Raw genomic sequence first — 22,113 nt, 5'->3', positions numbered from 1 at the left:
CAATGTACTTATTCCTCTACCTTGAAAGCTATTTCTTGATTTATTGAATGTTGAGCTGAAACAACAAAGTGGATCTTTTAGCATATTGTTCTGTCTTTTCTTTATTGTGAGTCCAAGATCATTCTCTTACTAGGCTAACTGCAAATTATTCTAAAAAATATTTTGCTGTTTGGCAGTTTGAAATATAAAGTGAAATCATAGTTACAATCCCCCATTCTTTATTCGCACATGACTATGTGTGCAGTCAGAATGTTAATGCCTGCTGATTAAGGTGGCGGAAATGGGTGTATTACCTATCTGAATATAGCAGACTCATAACTTTTGGTTCTGTGTATTCCGAATATTTTATTTTGCCATAGGAGCTACAGTATTAGAGGAGCAAACCTGCCTCCTATACAGCGCACCACTTAATCAGGGCAGTATAGCAAAGTGACACATTTGCTATACAGCTGATTAGAATGTATGAGGTTAGGAAATATGGCTGCCTACTTTCACCAACAGCAAAACTCTTGTAAATGGGCAGTGTTTGTTATTGCAGCCTGATTTTACAGCTGACCCCCATTGACTTATCTGAGGCTCTACTGTAAAAGCTGAGTTAACCTAAGGACAAAAGTTATGTTATGTCTACCACAACACAGCTTCTCTAAAATATTAATGAGCCAATTATTTATAACTTACAGTATTTAAGTTGTGAAAAAGTTTTTTGTGTCTTCCACCAGGTATAAAGTAGAAAAGTAAGATTACTGGTAGCCCTCTTTCTTGCTGATTTTTCATGCTTTTCATTATATTTATAACAGTCCTCCAATATGCAGCATATGTAACATTCACCATATAGACAAAAGTATGAGGATACCTATAGTGCCTTGAAAAAGTATTCATGCTCTGTGAACTTTCCACATTTTTTCACTTTATACCCACACATTTAACCCCTTCATGATATATGACGTAGGCTTAAGTCACATTTTGCGTCCCTTCTTTGATACAGGCTCCCATGCCAAGCCCTCATCTTTCCAGGTACATGATGCTGATTTAATCAGCCATCATATGCCTCTAATTACCACGGTGTAGTGGAGCTCTGCTGACAGCTGTTAACCTGTTAAATCCTACTGTCAGTCACTGAGTCAAAAGTCATTATCTCAGTAAGTTAGAATAATTAGCAAAAAAACACCTGCAAAGGCTTCCTAATTGTTTAAAAGGGTCCCTTAGTCTGTTCCAGTGGGCTCCACGATCATGGGGAAGACTGCTGACTTGACAGATGTCCAGAAGGCAGCCATTGACACACTCCACAAGGAGGTTAAGCCACAAAAGGTCATTGCTAAATAATATGGCTACTCACAAATTGCTGTATCCAAGCATATTAATGGAAAGCTGAGTGGAAGGGAAAAGTTTGATAGAAAAAGGTGCACAAGCAAGCGGGATAACCACAGCCTTGAAAAGATTGTTAAGAAAAGGTAATTCAAAAATTTGGAGGAGATTCACAAGGAGAGGGTTGCTGCTGGAGTCATTGTTTCAAGAGACACCACACACAGACGTATCAAGAACATGGGCTACAAGTGTGTCAAGCCACTCATGACCAATAGACAAGCCAGAAGCGTCTTACCTGGGCCAAGGAGAAAAAGATCTGGACTGTTGCTCAATGGTCTAAGGTGTTGTTTTCAGATGAAAGTAAATTTTGCATTTCATTTGGAAATCAATGTCCCAGAGTTTGGAGGTAGAGTGGAGAGGCACACAATCCAGGCTGCTTAAGGTCTAGTGTGAAGTTTCCACAATCAGTGATGGTTTAGGGAGCCATGTCATCTGCTGGTGTAGGTCCACTGTGTTTTATCAAGACCAAAGTCAGCGCAGCTATCTACCACAAACTTTTAGAGCACTTCATGCTTCCCTCTGCCGACAAGTTTTTTGGAGATGGAAATTTCATTCTCCAGTAGGACTTGGCACCTGTCCACACTGCCAAAATTCTTCTTGTTCTGTGAGATTCCTGGGTTGTCTTGCATGTTATTTTGGGGTCTAGCCACAAATTTTCAATAAGTCCAAAAAGAAAAAAAAAAGAAGTAATGCTGGATCCTTGAGATAAAAATATCCTTGTTTTTATTTGAAAATCATTTAAAAAAAATCACATCAGGTTCCTCATCCACATGGATCAGTTAGGTCAAAGGATTTTCTCGTGAGCAACATATCCTCTACTGACTTTTACAAATTTTCAATGATGTTCAGATCAGGGGACTGTGAGACTCATTGTAAAACCTTCAACTTGCACCTTTCAAAGTAGTCTATTGTGGATTTTGATGTGTGTTTAGGATCATCATTCATTTGTAGAAGCCATCTTCTTTTCAACTTCAGGTTTTCACAGATGATGTTATGTTTGCATCAAGAATTTGTTGAAATTTCATTGAAACCAGTTCTAGCTCTCTTCCTCTCTGAAGAGACAATTTGCATAATTAGCATATTACCCAGAGGAGCATTGCAGCTTTAAGTGTCCTCATCTCGGCATGCTTAGCATGTCGATCTTCACAAGAAGAAGTGATACTTCTTGCATAATGGTCTGACGCCTCTCACACAGTCAAACCAGATCTCCGCTTTGCACTGATGAGGGGCAGCACCCTGATACACAGTGTCTGCAAACTGAGATTCTGGTTTGGCTTTTATACTAAGTCATGTGACAAGGCTCGTTAAAGGGTCAACATTGACTTGTAAGATTGCTACCTTTCAATAGGTGGCACTAGAGTTCTAGCTCTCTTCCTCTATGAAGAGACAATTTGCATAATTTGCATATTACCTAGAGGAGCATTGCGGCTTTAAGTCTCCTCATCTCGGCATGCTTAGCATGTCGATCTCCACAAGGAGAAACAATACTTCTTGGATAATCCCTCTACTTCTGAAATGTTCTTCTTGCCATTGGCTGCAACACAGCCCCAAAGCGTGATTCACCCTCCCCCATGTTAATGTTTGGAGAGAGGTTCTTTTCCTGAAATTATGTGCCCTTTTTCCTCCTCACATACCTTTGATCATTGTGGTCAAAGAGTTCTATTTTAACCTTGTCGGGCCACAGAACTTGTTTCCAAAATGCCTCAGGCTTGTTTAGATGTTCTTTTTCATACTTCTGAAGCTAAATTTTATGATGAGGGCCCATGAGAGTTTTTCTTCTGATGACTCTTCCATGAAGGCCATATTTGTGCAGGTGTAGAACAACAAATGGCGGTTTGTAGAAGGAGCGCTAGCGGCAGTCCCAATGAGGAGGAAATAAGTGCGCAGGTCCCAGCAGCTCCAGCCGGATACCCCACAACCGGGGATAAAAGCTGGCAACAGGAACAAAATAGCCGGATCCTAGGAGCACAGAAGGAGAACACAGACACCAGTTAGGGTAAAACCACAATGCGTTTCAATGGCGTGTGCCGTCTTCTTCTGAAATATCCACCTGAAGAAGTTGGCGCACGCCGTTGAAACATGTTGTGGTTTTACCCTAACTGGTGTCTGTGTTCTCCTTCTGCGCTCCTGAGACCGGCTATTCTGTTCCTGTTGCAAATATTTATGCAGGTGTCTTTGAAGAATAGAACAATGTAAAACAACTCCAAATCATCTTAAATCTTTCTGAATGTCTTTTTGTCATGTTCCACAAATTAGTGTGTATGGGATGCAGGTAGTGACAACTCAGCTGTCCAATCTGTTACAGGGGCTGAATCTGTCAGTACTTTGATTGACAGCTCAGTCATCCAGGCTGCCAATAGGACATCCTGAGATGTCAGTTTGTTGATTGACAGCTTGACCATCCAATCTGAGAATGGGAGGCACCAGCTGACTCAGCGTCACATTACGTCTGGTCTATACGTTTCTTTTTTTCGCAAGTATAGAACCTGTTCACACTCTTTGTGACTAGTTGGCGAATTTGACACAGATGACACAGGATCTGGCTAAACAAGGCCAGAAAGTTCTTTTAAATAATAAATTTATTAGTGCATGTAGCTAGTGGAATATAATGAGAAAAAAACATAACAAAATCACACTAGCAACATCACTGGATATTGCACATACATACTGTAGGTGTGTATTAATCATGATCAATGAAACAAAACATACAATGCTCTTCACTCAAATAGTAACAATAATTCATATTAATCGACAAATTATACTGGCGCTTCTCATCCAAGGAGGAAGTAACGAAAAACTCAGAAGTAGCTGGTGATTAGAACAGGTTCTGTGTGAATCCCTGTTGGTAATAATAAAAGAAAAAAATATCTTAAATAATCACCACTAGTGTTGAGCGATACCTTCCGATATTTGCAAGAATCGGTATCGGATGGTATCGGCCGATACCGGCAAAATATCGGATCTCGCCGATACCGAGTTCCGATACCAATACAAGTCAATGGGACACAAATATCGGAATGTATCCTGCATGGTTCCCAGTGTCTGAAAGAGAGGAAACTCTCCTTCAGGCCCTGGGATCCATATTAATGTAAAAAATAAGGAATAAAAATAAAAAATATGGCTATACTCACCCCTCCGAAGGACCCTGGCTGTCACCGCTGCAAGCGTCCGCCTCCGTCCTTAAGAATGCTGTGAGTGAAGGACCTTCGATGACGTCGCGATCAGGTGGCCGGTCACCTGACCGCTCACGTGACCGCTCACCTGACTGCGACATCATCGAAGGTTCTTCACTCAGTACATTCTCAGGAAAGGAGGTGGACGCTCGCAGCGGTGACAGCCAGGGTTCTTCGGAGGGGTGAGTATAGCCATATTTTTTATTTTTATTCTTTATTTTTTACATTAATATGGATCCCAGGGCCTGAAGGAGAGTTTCCTCTCCTCCAGACCCTTGGAACCATACGCACCACACACTCCGATACCGATTTCCGATATCACAAAAATATCGGATCTCAGTATCGGAATTCCGATACAGCAAATATCGGCCGATACCCGATACCTGCAGTATCGGAATGCTCAACACTAATCACCACACTATACTGACAATAAACAAGGTGCAGTATACATAAATATGAGGTACAAATGTAGCACCCCAGGAGTTCAGGTACCACAGTGGTATTGCCTTTCTCTCGAGGAGGGTAATGCCATGCCTGGAGACAGGAGGAATCCCTTTGGCAGGTAACCTTACATACAACACATTCTGACTCCAGGCCAGAAGGGGGAGCTCTACACCCAACTTTAGGGGAGCTGCTCTCTCTGGTCGGGAGGATGAGTCAGTTGCTAGACAGTTGCTAGGCAGACAAGCAGACAGTTGACAGTTGGTAGCAGACAGTGAAGGAGCACAGAGGTACTTAGGAACTAGAGAGAGACTGCTACTGGGCCTCTCTAAGGTCAGGTTCACATTGCGTTCATGTCGTCCGTTAAACGGACTACATTACACCGCGGCATAACGCGGTGTAACGTAGTCCGTTAATGCCGCCATTGAAAGCAATGTCGGACGCATTGCTAGCGCACGCCCACAATGGGCGTGCACTAGGGATGTGCCATCATTGAGTGACGGACCCGGAGACGCGGGTTGCAGTGTTTCCGGGTCCGTCACTGCTAGCGCAGATAGAGCTAGCAGCTGCTCTATCTGCGCTAGCGCCATGTAACGTCGGCACTTGTGCCAGCAGCAGCAGCCCATTAGCGTATGTGCTGAACGGGCTGCTGCTAGCACAGTGTGAACCCGGCCTAAGCTGAGTGCAGAAACCGGGTACCGAGAACTCGAAGCTGAGGGGGACTGCAAGCCCCACGGCAGAACCGGAGGGCAGGAAACTAAAAGGGACGTGCCCACAAAATATCTGAGGTACAGCAGCAATCAGAGTCCAGAGTCACCATGAACAGAGAGCCAAAAGAGATGGCTCAAGTTGCCTACTGTGCAGGTACTGTCCCTGGACAGGGAAGAAAGAGGGCCTTGTTAGAGAGCTACAGGCAGCAAGGGACCACAGACCAGCGCATAGTGGAAGGCTCCCAAACTCACCTGTCAAGGGGATTCCCACCTGTCTTCAGGCTGCCTGGACTCCAGCTACACCTGTTACCGGTACCCTGAACTGAGGTTGAATACCATCTCTGTAAACCAGGTAAAGACTGCAACCCCGTGTCCTCCAATTATTTGCGGCATTCACCATCCCTGCCAAATACACCAGTAGCCCTGGGGACACCGCTTCACCTTTGGGAAGCAACACCATCTTTGCTGCAGCACCATCACCCCCAGAGGACCCCTTTAAGCAGCGTCGGTCACCTCAGACTGAGATCCACAGGTGGCGTCACAAACTTTCCTTATTTTCACAACCCCACGGCCCTGACGGGCGACTCACAAATAATTGTCACAAACAAAGCTATTTTGTACTTACTTGTACTATTACTGGTGGTGCAGTGTCCTTACAGGACCAGAGGAATATTGAGAATGCTGGTCATCTGGGGAGTTGTGCTGCTAAAAATTATATATGTAAATAGCAATTACTGTGCTATGTTGCTAATTGTACACAATTGTCACCAACCAAGGCTAGGTTATATTTACACGTACTGTTATTGGTGCTGCAGTGCCCTTGCGGGACCAGAGGAATATTGAGTATATTGGTCAGCTGGCGAGTTGTGCTGCTAAAAATGATATATTTATATAGCAATTGATGTGCTATGTTGCTAATTGTACATAATTGTCACCAACCAAGGCTAGGTTGTACTTACTTGTTTTGTTATTGGTGGTGCAGTGTCCTTGCGGGACCAGGGAAATATTGAGTATATTGGTCAGTTGGCAAGTGGTGCTGCTAAAACAATATATATATATGTATATATATATAGCAATCATAAAATATAAACTCAAGTATCACCGACCGTTGTCAATTGGCACTTACTTGTGTTAACATTGGTGGTGTAGTGTGCTTCCAAGACCAGTGAAGTAGTGGATGTACTGGTCGGCTGACAGAAGATGTTGCGTACAGAACGCAGAGTGTTCAATGGTCAGGGTAAATTACCTTGAGGAGCGATGCTGTTCAATATCTGCTGCTAGGTGCAGGAGAACGCCAGTACCTCGCATGCTCCAGCCGGTAGCGACGCTGACGATACGGCGTAGTTATGTGATGTCACAGAGCTGCCGGGACGAGTACGCGAGAAGGACAACTGCCAACGTATTTTGAGGGGTCCTGGAAGCACTGTGATGTCATATTAGCTCCGCCCCTTTCCAACCATACCGCATCGTCAGCATCGCTACCAACTGGAGCATGCGAGGTACTGGCGTTCCCCCGCACATAGCAGTGGATATTGAGCAGCATCACTCCTCAAGGTAATTTACCCTGAACATTGATCTCTCTGCGTTCTGTATTCAACATGTCCTGTCAGCCTACTAGTACATCCACTACTTCACTGTCTTGCAAGCACACTGCACCACCAATGTTAATACAAGTGCCAATTAGCAACGAATGGTGATACTTGTGTTTATATTTTATGATTGCTATTTATATGTATTGTTGTAACGGCTCCACTTGCCAGCTGACCAATATACTCAATATTCCTCTGGTCCCGCAAGGACATTGCACCACCAATAACAGTTCAAGTAAGTACAACCTCCAGAAAGAGGGCATCTGAAATATAATGAAAATTGCTGGTAAAGAAGCCTATAGTGAATTGTGCAATGTAACACAATAAGGAGCCACAGGTATTTGACCCAAAGAGATATTCCATATCAGGTAACAGATGCACTGAGAAGTGCTAGTGTGCAGAGACTATTTCCAAAGTGCTGTAAGAACGATTTTGTTACATGATATTTTCTCATGATTAGGGTTGAGCGAAATGGGTCGGCCAGATTCAGAAGTCGCCGACTTTTGGCAAAGTCGGGTTTCATGAAACCCGACCCGACCCCTGTATGGGGTCGGCCATGAGGTCGGCGATCTTCTGATCTGGTATCGGAATTCCGATACTGAGTTCTGATATGTTTGCAATATCGGGAATCGGTATCGGAATCCATATTTAAGTGTAAAGTAAAGAATAAAAATAAAAAATATTGATATACTCACCCTCGGACGCGCCTTGGTTCTAACCGGCAGCCTGTGTTCCTAAAAATGAGCGCCTGAAGGGCCTTCGATGACGTCGCGGCTTGTGATTGGTCGCGTGAGTGGTCACATGGGCGGTCACGCGACCAATCACAAGCCGCGATGTCATCTAAGGTCCTTCAGGCGCTAATTCTTAGGAAGGAAGCGTCCGAGGGTGAGTATATTCCTAATAGGTATATACTCACCCTCGGACGCGCCCTGGTTCTAACCCGCAGCCTTCCTTCCTAAGAATCAGCGCCTGAAGGACCTTAGATGACATCGCGGCTTGTGATTGGTCGCGTGACGCCCATGTGACCGCTCACGCGACCAATCACAAGCCGTGACGTCATCGAAGGTCCTTCAGGCGCTCATTCTTAGGAAGGAAGGCTGCCGGTGAGAACCAGGGCGCGTCCGAGGGTAAGTATATCAATATTTTTTATTTTGATTCTTTATTTTACACTTAAATATGGATCCCAGGGCCTGAAGGAGAGTTTCCTCTCCTTCAGACCCTGGGAACCATTAGAAACCCAATGCACTGCATTGGGTTTCGTGTTTCGGCCGACCCCGACCCCGACTTTTCTATAGGATCGGCCGATTTCACTCGACCCGACTTTTGAAAAAGTCGGGTTTCGTTAAACCCGACCCCATCCTATGAAAAGAAAAGTCGCCCTACTCATGATATTTTTTTGATTATACATAGATAAACCATGATGAAGGCAAAACAGCCAAAACATTGGTTTCTATTCCACTGGTCACCTGAACTAATAAATTTATTAATGAAAAAAACTTTTATCGTGTACATTTGCACTGAAGGTTATCGTTTGTTTTATTTCTACAATTTCCTTCTGATCAAAGAATATTTTGACCATGCAAGCCTCTTTTTGATAGTTTATATTAAGGAATGCCAGAGTCTGAAATCATCGCAATGTCAGCGGCAAGGTCAGATAATGAATTTGATGAAGACCCCCTATAGCTCTCCACTACCAGCATTGGCTGTGACGTCAATACCCTCTGATGTACAGTTGGTCTCTCCTAAACCTGTAATAGCCCTCCCTGGTACATTTTCGAGAGAGAAAGACTAGTTTAGAGTATATAGGGAGAGCAGTAGCTTATTTTTACCCTCGGCCGTCAGGGGAGAAGTTGCAGTGAGTGGAAATAATCATGTCCCTACTGTGATGAGGTCTTCAGACTTGGGCATTTTCTTTGTCCCTAGAAACCCCAGAACGGTTTTCTGTTGACATCTTTTTTGACAGTTTAGGTCTGATAAATGTTGAACCTGACATGATCGAGGTCGCTGAGGTTAAGATCATGAACCTGGCAAAGGAGGGTTGCACAGCTGAGGACTACTGTACTGAGTTCTAACAGTGGTCCACAGAAGTTCTGTGGAAAGATGCAGCTCTCGGATGCCAGTTCCACAAAGGCTTTTCTTAGATCCTTAAGAATGCTTAGGTCCTTCATGATGCCCTTGTTATCTGGTGGAGGCCATGGCCCAGCCCACACAAAGAACCGCAGAATCCACCATGAGAGATGTGGTGAAAAGCAGACTGTCAATTATTATTTTCCAGAGCATGTCCATTTACAGGAGGTGGAGCCATTGGTGGTCAGAGTAGCCAGTCTTCATGTTGTGGAAAACAGATGCAGACAAGATCTCAGACTGTTTGTACTGTGGTCTCTCTGGACATTTTCTCAAGAATTGCGCAACTTGTCCTCAGGCTAGCAAACTGTTGTGAGAACATCTGAGTCTGGGTGACAGCCGAGGAGGTCACCCAGACTCCCAGGCAACTTTTTCTTCCTCTGATAAACTACTGACAAATACAGTGTTATTCTTCGAGAACCAGGTGTTATCAACACTGGCATTCATTGACCACAGGGTGGCGCTCACAGCTGCCGGGGATCAATAACCATATAGGTCTCAAGGACCTCTATGGTTACTATTCTGAAGCACCGCCGACCTCCGATCATGTGACGGGGGTCGGCGATGCGATCATTTCCAGCCGCCCGGCCGGAAGTGGTAGATAAATGCCACTGTCTACGTTTGACAGCGGCATTTAACTAGTTAATAGGTGCGGGCAGATCGCGATTCTGCCCGTGCCTATTATGGGCACATGTCAGCTGTTAAAAACAGCTGACATGTCCCGGCTTTGATGTGGGCTCACCGCGGAGCCCTGCATCAAAGCAGGGGATCTGACCTCGGACGTAGTATCCCGTCCGAGGTCAGAAAGTGGTTAAATTATAAAAAATTACAATATATTTTTTTGCCTAAAATACTAAGGAAATGTGTCATCTTTAAATTTAGGCCTTTTAGAGATCATTTCATCTTCAACTTGTTTAACTGCTCACAATAACAGTAATTTTGACTAGGGGTGCTTAGATTTTTACATGCCACTGTATTTGGTATTCTGTGTTTGTAAAACTCTGATACATCAAAATGCAAAATAAATTAATCTGACCGGCAAATGGCATGAGTAAAAAAAAAATGGTTTTTTTGGCTGGCACAACACTGCAATAAAATACAATAAATGGTGGTCAAAACATCGTATCTATCCCAAAATGGTCACAGTAAATATGTTAACTAAGGGCACAAAATATAAGCCCTCACACAGCCCCATATCCTTAAAAATTAAAAAGGTACGGGTCTCAGAAAATGGCGACAGAAACAAAAAAAAATTTACCTTGTATTCACCACTTACTCTATGTACTCATGTATAAGCCGAGATTTTGAGCACTTTTTTGTGCTGAAAAAGCCCCCTTTGGCTTATACACAAGTCACTGTCCCAAAGGATGGCGGGGGGGAGGGGGAGCGAAGGAGCAGCGGGTAACAGGAGGCAGGAGTTGGCAGACAAGGACAAAGACAGGGATGGGGAGCCATGCAAACAAGGATTGGGAGCCATGCAGACAAGGATGGAGATGAGAAGCCATGCTTACATGGATGAGGATGAGGAACCACGTATACCAGGTTAATGATGAGGGGAAAATGCATACCCAGCTTATACTCGAGTCAATAAGTTTTCACAGATTTTTGTGGCAAAATTAGGTGCCTTAGTTTATACTCGGGTCGACTTGTACATAATTATATATGGTAAAATAAAAAACTATACATGTTTGGTATCTGCGTACTCATCCTGTCCTGTAGAATCATATTGCAAGGATAGTTTTACCATATAGTGAGCACGGTAATTAAAAAAAAAGATTAAAAAATTGTGAAATCGCACTTTTTTGCAATTTCAACGCACTTGGCATTTTTTTTGCCTGATTTCTAGTGCATCCCATGAGAAAATGAATATCATTCAAAATTACAACTCATCCTGCAAAAAACAAGACCTCATGTGACTATATTGATGGAAAAATATAAAAGTTATGATCTTGGAAGAAGGGAAAGAAAAATGAAAATGGGAAAATGGAAAATGGCCATACCCTGGAGTGGTTTAATGTTTATTATTTGGATTTTATGTGATATACCCACACAAGGTAGCAAGCATTTGTGGAGTGTAAAAGAAATTAAACATGTTTCTCTAAATATTTTAAAAATATAACTCCTAAAATTGTGAATTGCATTTGTATTCAGTCCCCTGAAGTCTGAAACCCTTAAATAAAATCCTGAGTGACCAATTGCCTTCAGAAGTCACATAATTAGCAAATTAAGTCTACCTGTGTGCAATTTACTCTCCGTATAACTATAATAGTTCTGTTAAGACCTCAGAGGTTTGTTTGAGAAAATTATGGATCAAACAGTGTTATGAAAACCAAGGAACACACCAGTCAGGTCCAGGATAAAGTTGTGGAGAATAGTAAAGCAGGGTTAGGTTATAGAAAAAAAAAGTAGCCCAAGATCTTAACATACCATGGAGTGCTGTTCTATCTGTAATCCAAAAATTCAATCAAGCCCCCTGAAAAAAATAAACAAAGCATTATCGCTCCTACAAAAATCTTGACAATTGTCCCAGTGAAGTCAGGCAGGTAATGTTCAGTGAGTTCTTTTCTTGCACAAAAGTCTATAAAGCCAGACTACATGACAATGTGCTTGAATTTATACTCCGTTTGCAATGGAACGGAATGAAAAAATGTATGGATTAAAATGTTTGTTGCAATACTTCTATCTTCATAGTGTATATTTATTTATACTCTGTATGAGATAGGGGATATTTGGCTTCTAGGAACACTCACCCAAAAATCCATGTAATGAAACAATGGAATGGCTGATGACAAGCTAGTAGTATAAAATACTGTCCTTGATTGACCTTTTCTAAAGCTAAATTAAAACAGATGACCGCATTTAATCTACTTAAAGAAGGTTTATGTCACGAGACTAAAAGAGGTACACACTTTGACTGAGTGAAAAGATGCAGCAATAAATAATCTTACTGTCCATTGTGGAAAAGCTTTCTTGACCTATTAAGGTTGTAAAATAATCATTCATTCCTAATGTCATGATCCCGTCCCCAGTATCCATATTGAATCTTCTGCAATACTATGATCCTCAAATAATTTATTTTTGCTTGTTTAAGGTCACAGAATGTATTAACCTCAGGGAATCGAAAGTACAATTCGCTATAACCCCTTTATATACACTATACTTGAATTTTCTATTTCTGTGATTCTGTGATTGAGGTTTAGGATTGTATGCTTGGGCAAAATATTATTAACTGCATATAATGAATGTTCTGAATATGAAACAAAAATTTACATTTCATTGAGAATTTTATAATTGAGATGGAAATATATGGAAATATATGAAAATTAACAGAAAAACTAAAACTTAATTCCAAAAGCACAGATGATATCACACCCTTGTGGCACATTATACCATGCAAACCCTGATATAGTGCACCAACTCATTTTTAATCTTATGAGGTTATGGACACATCTAGTTCACGTTTTTGCTTATCTTATGGCCATATTATATTTGAACTATCTATGTGTAATCTACTATAGTTAAGGAAAATATTGTAAAATCATATTTCTGTGTGCAATTCCACTTTCAAAAAAAGTTGGGACACAATACATGTAAGTAAAGACAAGAATGTAATGATTCTGAAATGATTATGGCCATATTTTATTCATAATAGAACAAAGAACACAGATCTGAAGATGAACATGTTCATTTTTTTCATTTCATTTGAAAAAAGTAACACATTTTGAAATAATTGTCAGCAGCACATTTCAAAAAAGTTGAGACAGCGCTAACAAAAGGATGGAAAAGGAAATGGTATAAATAAAACACTGTGATCCAGCTCACCCACGTTAAAGTAGCCAACAAATTCTCAGCGCATGTGAAAAAAACACTATTGGTCAGTGGTAGCAATAGAAAAAGTTGAGATATCCTGATTTTTTTTTGACAAAAAATGAAAAAAAAATTATTGGTAGAAATTATTAAGAAACATAACATTTCCCGTATTATAGAAAATAAATATGTTACAGCTTTTCCTACAAGTTTCGAACTGAATCCATGAGTAAGGACTGAGAATCTATAGGGTTAATTTTAAACTAAATCACATGACTGTGTATAAAAAGAGAATGTTAGAGAGGCATAACCATTATTTAAAAACAAGTGCAGCAGCACTAAAGTGTATGTGAAAATTGAATTTTAGAATTTTGAACTGTATAACATGTGGAGTATATTTGTATTTAGCACACTCATCGTGCTGGACTTGTTTCTGTATTATTGCAGTCATAGGCGTTTGCATCTGTTCACATCTAACTTGTTTTGCCAGGTGATGTTTATTTTTGTTTTTTTGCAGCATACATTTGGGGGTATTACTGCCTCTATATTTGGATGAGCACACCTCACATCTGTCTAAGGCTGTTTTTAGTTACAGTTGGATCTTATCTGCCCCTAAATTTGTAGGCCTTCACCCAAGGGAGGAAACTTTAACCTTGCTAGAGAATCTACTATATAATTGTCTAAGGGTCACTTCCGTCTGTCTGTCTGTCCTTTTGTCACGGTTATTAATTCGCTGATTGGTCTCGGCAGCTGCCTGTCATGGCTTCCGCGACCAATCAGTGATGGGCACAGTCCGGAAGAAAATGGCCGCTCCTTACTCCCCGCAGTCAGTGCCTGTCGCCCGCATACTCCCCTCTGGTCACCGCTAACACAGGGTTAATGCCGGCGGTAACGGACCGCGTTATGCCGCGGGTAACGCACTCCGTTACCGCCGCTATTAACCCTTTGTGTCCCCAACTTTTTACTATTGATGCTGCATATGCAGCATCAATAGTAAAACTATCTAATGTTAAAAATAATAATAAAAAAAACCTTATTCTCACCTTCCGCCGTCGCGTCCTCTCCTCGGCACAAGTGGCAGGTTCCGCTTCTAAAGATGCTATGGGAGAAGGACCTTCCATGACATCACGGTCATGTGACCGCGACGTCATGGAAGGTCCTGCGCTCATACCAATCCTGGGACCGGACACCACACACAAGCGCCGGAACTACAACGGGCTCTTCGGATGATGAATATGTTTCTTTTTTATTTTTTAACCTGTTACATACATGACTGGGCAATATACTACCTGGCTGGGAAATTTACTACCTGGCTGGGCAATATACTACGTGTCTGTGCTGTATACTACGTCGCTGTGCAATATACTACATCGCTGTGCAATATACTATGTGACTGGGCAATATACTACGTGACTGGGCAATATACTACGTGGCTGGGCAATATACTACATGGCTGGGCAATATACTACGTCGCTGTGCAATATACTATGTGGCTCTGTGCTGTATATTACGTGGCTGTGCAATATACTACGTGACTGGGCAATATACTACGTGGCTGGCCAATATACTACGTGGCTGGGCAATATACTACTTGGCTGGGCAATATACTACGTGGCTGGGCAATATTCTACGTGGCTGGGCAATATTCTACATGACTGGGCAATAAACTACGTGGCTGGGCAATATACTACGTGGCTGGCCAATATACTACATGACTGGGCAATATACTACGTTGCTGGGCAATATACTATGTGACTGGGCAATATACTACCTGGCTGGGCAATATACTACGTGGCTGGGCAATATACTACGTGGCTGGGCAGTATAGTACGTGGCTTGGCAATATAGTACGTGGCTGGGCAATATACTACGTGGCTGGGCAACATAATACGTGACTGGGCAATATAGTACGTGGCTGGGCAATATAGTACGTGGCTGGGCAATATAGTACATGGCTGGGCAATATAGTATGTGGCTGGGCAATATACTATGTAACTGGGCAATATACTACGAGGACATGAATATTCTAGAATACCCGATGCGTTAGAATCGGCCCACCATCTAGTCTAATATATAAAGCTGAATGTGTGTGTGTATGTGTGTATGTAAGTATGTATGTATGTATGTGTGTATGTCCGGGATTGGCATCTGCACCGTCAAAGCTACAGCCACAAAATTTTGCACAGTCACACGTCTGGACCCCGAGAGCGTCATAGTCTATGTTGTGAGGTGAAATTTTAACCCCGCGCTTTCCAATTCACCAAACAATTTTGCCCCTATCTACATAATGGGGAAAAAGTGAAAGGAAAAGTGTTGGAGGCGTCGCAGCTACAGCCACAAAATTTTGCACAGTCACACGTCTGGACCCTGAGAGCGTCATAGGCTATGTTATGAGGTGAAATTTTAACCCTGCACTTTCCAATTCACCAAACAATTTTGCCCCTATCTACATAATGGGGAAAAAGTGAAAGGAAAAGTGTTGGAGGCAAATTGACAGCTGCCAGATGTGAACAAGGGGACTTAAAGAGTGAGACCGATGGCGCCAAAGAGTATATACCGTAAAGTTGCTAAGGTGGGGCCCCGACATGGGATACTCACCACACACGGGGATATGAACACACACACAAAAGGCGCCACAAGCTACCACGTGTTTGAGCACATATACCACCCTCAGCACACATTTCACCACACATACACCAACCTCGCCACATAAAAGTCGAAACACAAAAGTCACCGCTCAAAACTCGCCACGCACAAAACTCGCCACATGCAAAACTGGGCTCACGCAAAACTCGCCACACGTGCAAAACTCACCTCATGGAAAACTTGCCACACGCAAAACTTGCACACGTGGAAAAATTGCCACATGCACAAAAGTTGCAACACATGCAAAAGTTGCCTCACATAAAACTTGCACATACTCAAAACGCACCACACATAAAACTCGCCACACGCAAAACTCGCCATGCGCAAAACTTGCTGCACACAACTTGCTACACTAACCTGTCACATGCAACTCAACACACAAAAAGTTGCTACACACATGTCGCCACACAAAACTCATCTCACAAAAGTCACTACATGCATGTCGCCACATGCAACTCAACACACACAACTTGACACATGAAACTCGCCCTAAAACACACGCAAGTCTGGTATTATCCTTCAAAAATAAAAATCTGATTAATAAGCAGACAAACTACAAGAGCAACAAATGTACCATATAGGAAATACGGCAGCTGTCAGTCACATGACCTGTCTATTATGTGTATGTGTAAGCTAATATATACTGCCAAGGGGGAGGGTGTTATGACCTGGTGGCCTAGGAGCAGCATGAGACGGACTCTGGAGAAGGTGGTCCCTGTACTGACCGCAAACCCTGAACCTAGCAGCGCAACTAAAAGTAGCCGTGGGGGGTACCTAACGCTCCCTAGACCCCTCAACACAGCCTAAAATCTAACTACCCCTAAAGACAGAAACAGGAAACCTATCTTGCCTCAGAGAAAATCCCCAAAGGATAGATAGCCCCCCACAAATATTGACTGTGAGAGGAGAGGGAAATAACATATGCAGATATGAAATCAGATTTTAGCATAGGAGGCCATACTAGCTAAAAAGAAAGAATAGAACAGAGTACTGTGCGGTCAGTATAAAACACTAGAAAATATCCACCGCAGAAAATATGAATCACCACATCTGACTAAAGACATGGGGGGTATATCTGCATCTCCAGAGAAATAGCTAGGCTGCAAAAAAATCCTTCACAGACTAAGCTGGACAAGACAAAAACATGAAAATGCACAGAACTATAAAGGTCCACAGCAGGTGGACAGCAAAAACAAAGCCAGGACTTATCTTTGTAGAAAAACACAGCAAACTGGAGAGACCAGCAGGGAAGTGAATCCTTCAAGAACAATGGACAACTGGCACTGACTAAAGGATCCTGCAAAGCTATATACCCCAGTCAGTTTTGCAATCAGTAGATACACCTGTCCACTCCTGCAGTCCAGGCACAACTGCATTACCCTCTACAACCACCGGAGGGAGCCCAAAAGCTGAATTCACAACAGGAGGGCTTCTTGTTGGCTGGGGATTTATCAGGCTGCCAATTTAGCTTACAAATACTGAGGTAAAAATACTGACCAAATAACGTGTGAACATGGTCTAATACAGGAGGAGACGACACACAAATATATACTATATACAGGAGGAGATGACACACAGGATTATACTATATACAGGAGAGATGACACACAGGTATATACTATATACAGGAGGAGATGACACACAGGTATATACTATATACAGGAGGAGATCGCACACAGGTATATACTATATACAGGAGCAGATGACACACAGGTATATACTATATACAGGAGCAGATGACACACAAGTAACACAATTTTGGAAACTAGAGCACTCAGTGAACTTATCTAGATGTGAAGTGTGCGCTTTGCAGGTGCTTCACAGAAGTTTACAACGTAGAACTGTGAAAATAAAAAAAATCACATTTTTTCCACAAAAAAGTTATTTTTGTCAAACTTTTTTTATTTTGACAAAGATAGCAGCAGAAAAACGACCCCAAAATTTGTTGCAAAATTTCTCCTGAGTATGCAAATACCCCATGTGTGGGGTAAACTACTGTTGGACTCACGGCAGGGCTCAGAAAAGATGGAGTGATGTTTTGGAATGCAGACTTTGATGGAACGGTCTGCAGGTATCTGTTATGATAAGGTAATTCAGTACCACAATGGACATAGAGGTCAGAGCACATACAGTGACCTGACAATAACCCAAAAACATAGAACGAGCTCTGAGACGTGGGAACTCTGCTGACCGCAATCCCTAATCCTCTCCAACCACACTAGAGGCAGCCGTGGATTGCGCCTAACGCTCCCTATGCAACTCGGCACAGCCTGAGAAACTAGCTAGCCTGAAGATAGAAAATAAGCCTACCTTGCCTCAGAGAAATACCCCAAAGGAAAAGGCAGCCCCCACATATAATGACTGTGAGTTAAGATGAAAAGACAAACGTAGAGATGAAATAGATTTAGCAAAGTGAGGCCCGACTTTCTGAACAGAGCGAGGATAGGAAAGGTAACTTTGCGGTCAACACAAAACCCTACAAAAACCACGCAAAGGGGGCAAAAAGACCCTCCGTACCGAACTAATGGCACGGAGGTACACCCTCTGCGTCCCAGAGCTTCCAGCAAGCAGGAAAAAACAAATAGACAAGCTGGACAGAAAAAAACAGCAAACAAAAATAGCAAAGCAGAACTTAGCTATGCAGAGCAGCAGGCCACAGGAACGATCCAGGAGGAAACAGGTCCAATACTAGAACATTGACTGGAGGCCAGGATCAAAGCACTAGGTGGAGTTAAATAGAGCAGCACCTAACGACTTCACCACATCACCTGAGGAAGGAAACTCAGAAGCCGCAGTACCACTTTCCTCCACCAACGGAAGCTCACAGAGAGAATCAGCAGAAGTACCACTTGTGACCACAGGAGGGAGCTCTGCCACAGAATTCACAACAGTACACCCCCCTTGAGGAGGGGTCACCGAACCCTCACCAGAGCCCCCAGGACGACCAGGATGAGCCATATGAAAGGCACGAACAAGATCGGGAGCATGGACATCAGAGGCAAAGACCCAGGAATTATCTTCCTGAGCATAACCCTTCCACTTAACCAGATACTGGAGTTTTCGTCTTGAAACACGAGAATCCAAAATCTTCTCCACAATATACTCCAACTCCCCCTCGACCAAAACCAGGGCAGGAGGATCAACAGATGGAACCATAGGTGCCACGTATCTCCGCAACAATGACCTATGGAATACGTTATGTATGGAAAAAAAATCTGGAAGGGTCAGACGAAAAGACACAGGATTAAGAACCTCAGAAATCCTATACGGACCAATGAAACGAGGTTTAAACTTAGGAGAGGAAACCTTCATAGGAATATGACGAGAAGATAACCAAACCAAATCCCCAACACAAAGTCGGGGACCCACACAGCGTCTGCGATTAGCGAAACGTTGAGCCTTCTCCTGGGACAAGGTCAAATTGTCCACTACATGAGTCCAAATCTGCTGCAACCTGTCCACTACAGTATCCACACCAGGACAGTCCGAAGACTCAACCTGCCCTGAAGAGAAACGAGGATGGAACCCAGAGTTGCCGAAAAACGGCGAAACCAAGGAAGCCAAGCTGGCCCGATTATTAAGGGCGAACTCAGCCAAAGGCAACAAGGACACCCAGTTATCCTGATCAGCAGAAACAAAGCATCTCAGATATGTTTCCAAGGTCTGATTGGTTCATTCGGTCTGGCCATTAGTCTGAGGATGGAAAGCCGAGGAAAAACACAAGTCAATGCCCATCCTACCACAAAAGGCTCGCCAAAACCTTGAAACAAACTGGGAACCTCTGTCAGAAATGATATTCTCTGGAATGCCATGTAAACGAACCACATGCTGGAAGAACAATGGCACCAAATCAGAGGAGGAAGGTAATTTAGACAAGGGTACCAAATGGACCATCTTAGAGAAGCGATCACAGACCACCCAAATGACTGACATTTTTGAGAAACGGGAAGATCTGAAATAAAATCCATAGAGATATGTGTCCAATGCCTCTTCGGGACCGGCAAGGGCAAAAGCAACCCACTGGCACGAGAACAGCAGGGCTTAGCCCGAGCACAAATCCCACAGGACTGCACAAAAGTACGCACATCCCGCGACAGAGATGGCCACCAAAAGGATCTAGCCACTAACTCTCTGGTACCAAAGATTCCAGGATGACCAGCCAACACCGAACAATGAACCTCAGGGATAACTTTATTCGTCCACCTATCAGGGACAAACAGTTTCTCCGCTGGGCAACGATCAGGTTTATTAGCCTGAAATTTTTGCAGCACACGCCGCAAATCAGGGGAGATGGCAGACACAATTACTCCCTCTTTGAGAATACCCGCCGGCTCAGATAAACCCGGAGAGTCGCGCACAAAACTCTAGGCAGAGCATCCGCCTTCACATTTTTAGAGCCCGGAAGGTACGAAATCACAAAGTCAAAACGGGCAAAAAACAGCGACCAACGAGCCTGTCTAGGATTCAACCACTTGGCAGACTCGAGATAAGTCAAGTTCTTATGATCAGTCAAGACCACCACGCGATGCTTAGCTCCTTCAAGCCAATGACGCCACTCCTCGAATGCCCACTTCATGGCCAGCAACTCTCGATTGCCCACATCATAATTTCGCTCAGCAGGCGAAAACTTCCTGGAAAAGAAGGCGCATGGTTTCATCACCGAGCAATCAGAACTTCTCTGCGACAAAACAGCCCCTGCTCCAATCTCAGAAGCATCAACCTCGACCTGGAACGGAAGCGAAACATCTGGTTGACACAACACAGGGGCAGAAGAAAAACGACGCTTCAACTCTTGAAAAGCTTCCACAGCAGCAGAAGACCAATTGACCACATCAGCACCCTTCTTGGTCAAATCGGTCAATGGTTTAGCAATACTAGAAAAATTGCAGATGAAGTGACGATAAAAATTAGCAAAGCCCAGGAACTTTTGCAGACTTTTCAGAGATGTCGGCTGAGTCCAATCTTGGATGGCTTGGACCTTAACAGGGTCCATCTCGATAGTAGAAGGGGAAAAGATGAACCCCAAAAATGAAACCTTCTGAACACCAAAGAGACACTTTGATCCCTTCACAAACAAAGAATTAGCACGCAGGACCTGAAACACCGTTCTGACCTGCTTCACATGAGACTCCCAATCATCCGAGAAGATCAAAATGTCATCCAAGTACACAATCAGGAATTTATCCAGGTACTCTCGGAAGATGTCATGCATAAAGGACTGAAACACTGATGGAGCATTGGCAAGTCCGAATGGCATTACTAGATACTCAAAATGGCCCTCGGGCGTATTAAATGCAGTTTTCCATTCATCACCTCGCTTAATACGCACAAGATTATACGCACCACGAAGATCTATCTTGGTGAACCAACTAGCCCCCTTAATCCGAACAAACAAATCAGATAACAACGGCAAGGGGTACTGAAATTTAACCGTGATCTTATTTAGAAGGCGGTAATCAATACAAGGTCTCAGTGAACCATCCTTCTTGGCTACAAAAAAGAACCCTGCTCCTAATGGCGACGATGACGGGCGAATATGCCCCTTCTCCAAGGATTACTTCACATAACTCCGCATAGCGGTGTGCTCAGGCACAGATAAATTAAACAGTCGACCTTTTGGGAATTTACTACCAGGAATCAAATCGATAGCACAATCACAATCCCTATGCGGAGGTAGGGTATCGGACTTGGGCTCATCAAATACATCCCGGTAATCAGACAAGAACTCTGGAACCTCAGAAGGAGTGGATGACGAAATAGTCAGAAATGGAACATCACCATGTACCCCCTGACAACCCCAGCTGGACACAGACATGGATTTCCAATCTAATACTGGATTATGGGCTTGTAGCCATGGCAACCCCAACACGACCACATCATGCAGATTATGCAACACCAGAAAGCGAATAACCTCCTGATGTGCAGGAGCCATGCACATGGTCAGCTGGGTCCAGTACTGAGGCTTATTCTTGGCCAAAGGCGTAGCATCAATTCCTCTCAATGGAATAGGACACTGCAAGGGCTCCAAGAAAAACCCACAACGCCTAGCATACTCCAAGTCCATCAAATTCAGGGCAGCGCCTGAATCCACAAATGCCATGACAGAATACGATGACAAAGAGCAGATCAAGGTAACGGACAGAAGAAATTTTGACTGTACCGTACCAATGGTGGCAGACCTAGCGAACCGCTTAGTGCGCTTAGGACAATCAGAGATAGCATGAGTGGAATCACCACAGTAAAAACACAGCCCATTCA

The sequence above is a fragment of the Ranitomeya imitator genome, chromosome 7, assembly GCF_032444005.1.
Source record: "Ranitomeya imitator isolate aRanImi1 chromosome 7, aRanImi1.pri, whole genome shotgun sequence".
Taxonomy (NCBI): Eukaryota; Metazoa; Chordata; class Amphibia; order Anura; family Dendrobatidae; genus Ranitomeya; species Ranitomeya imitator.
This window is presented reverse-complemented; position numbering follows the sequence as displayed.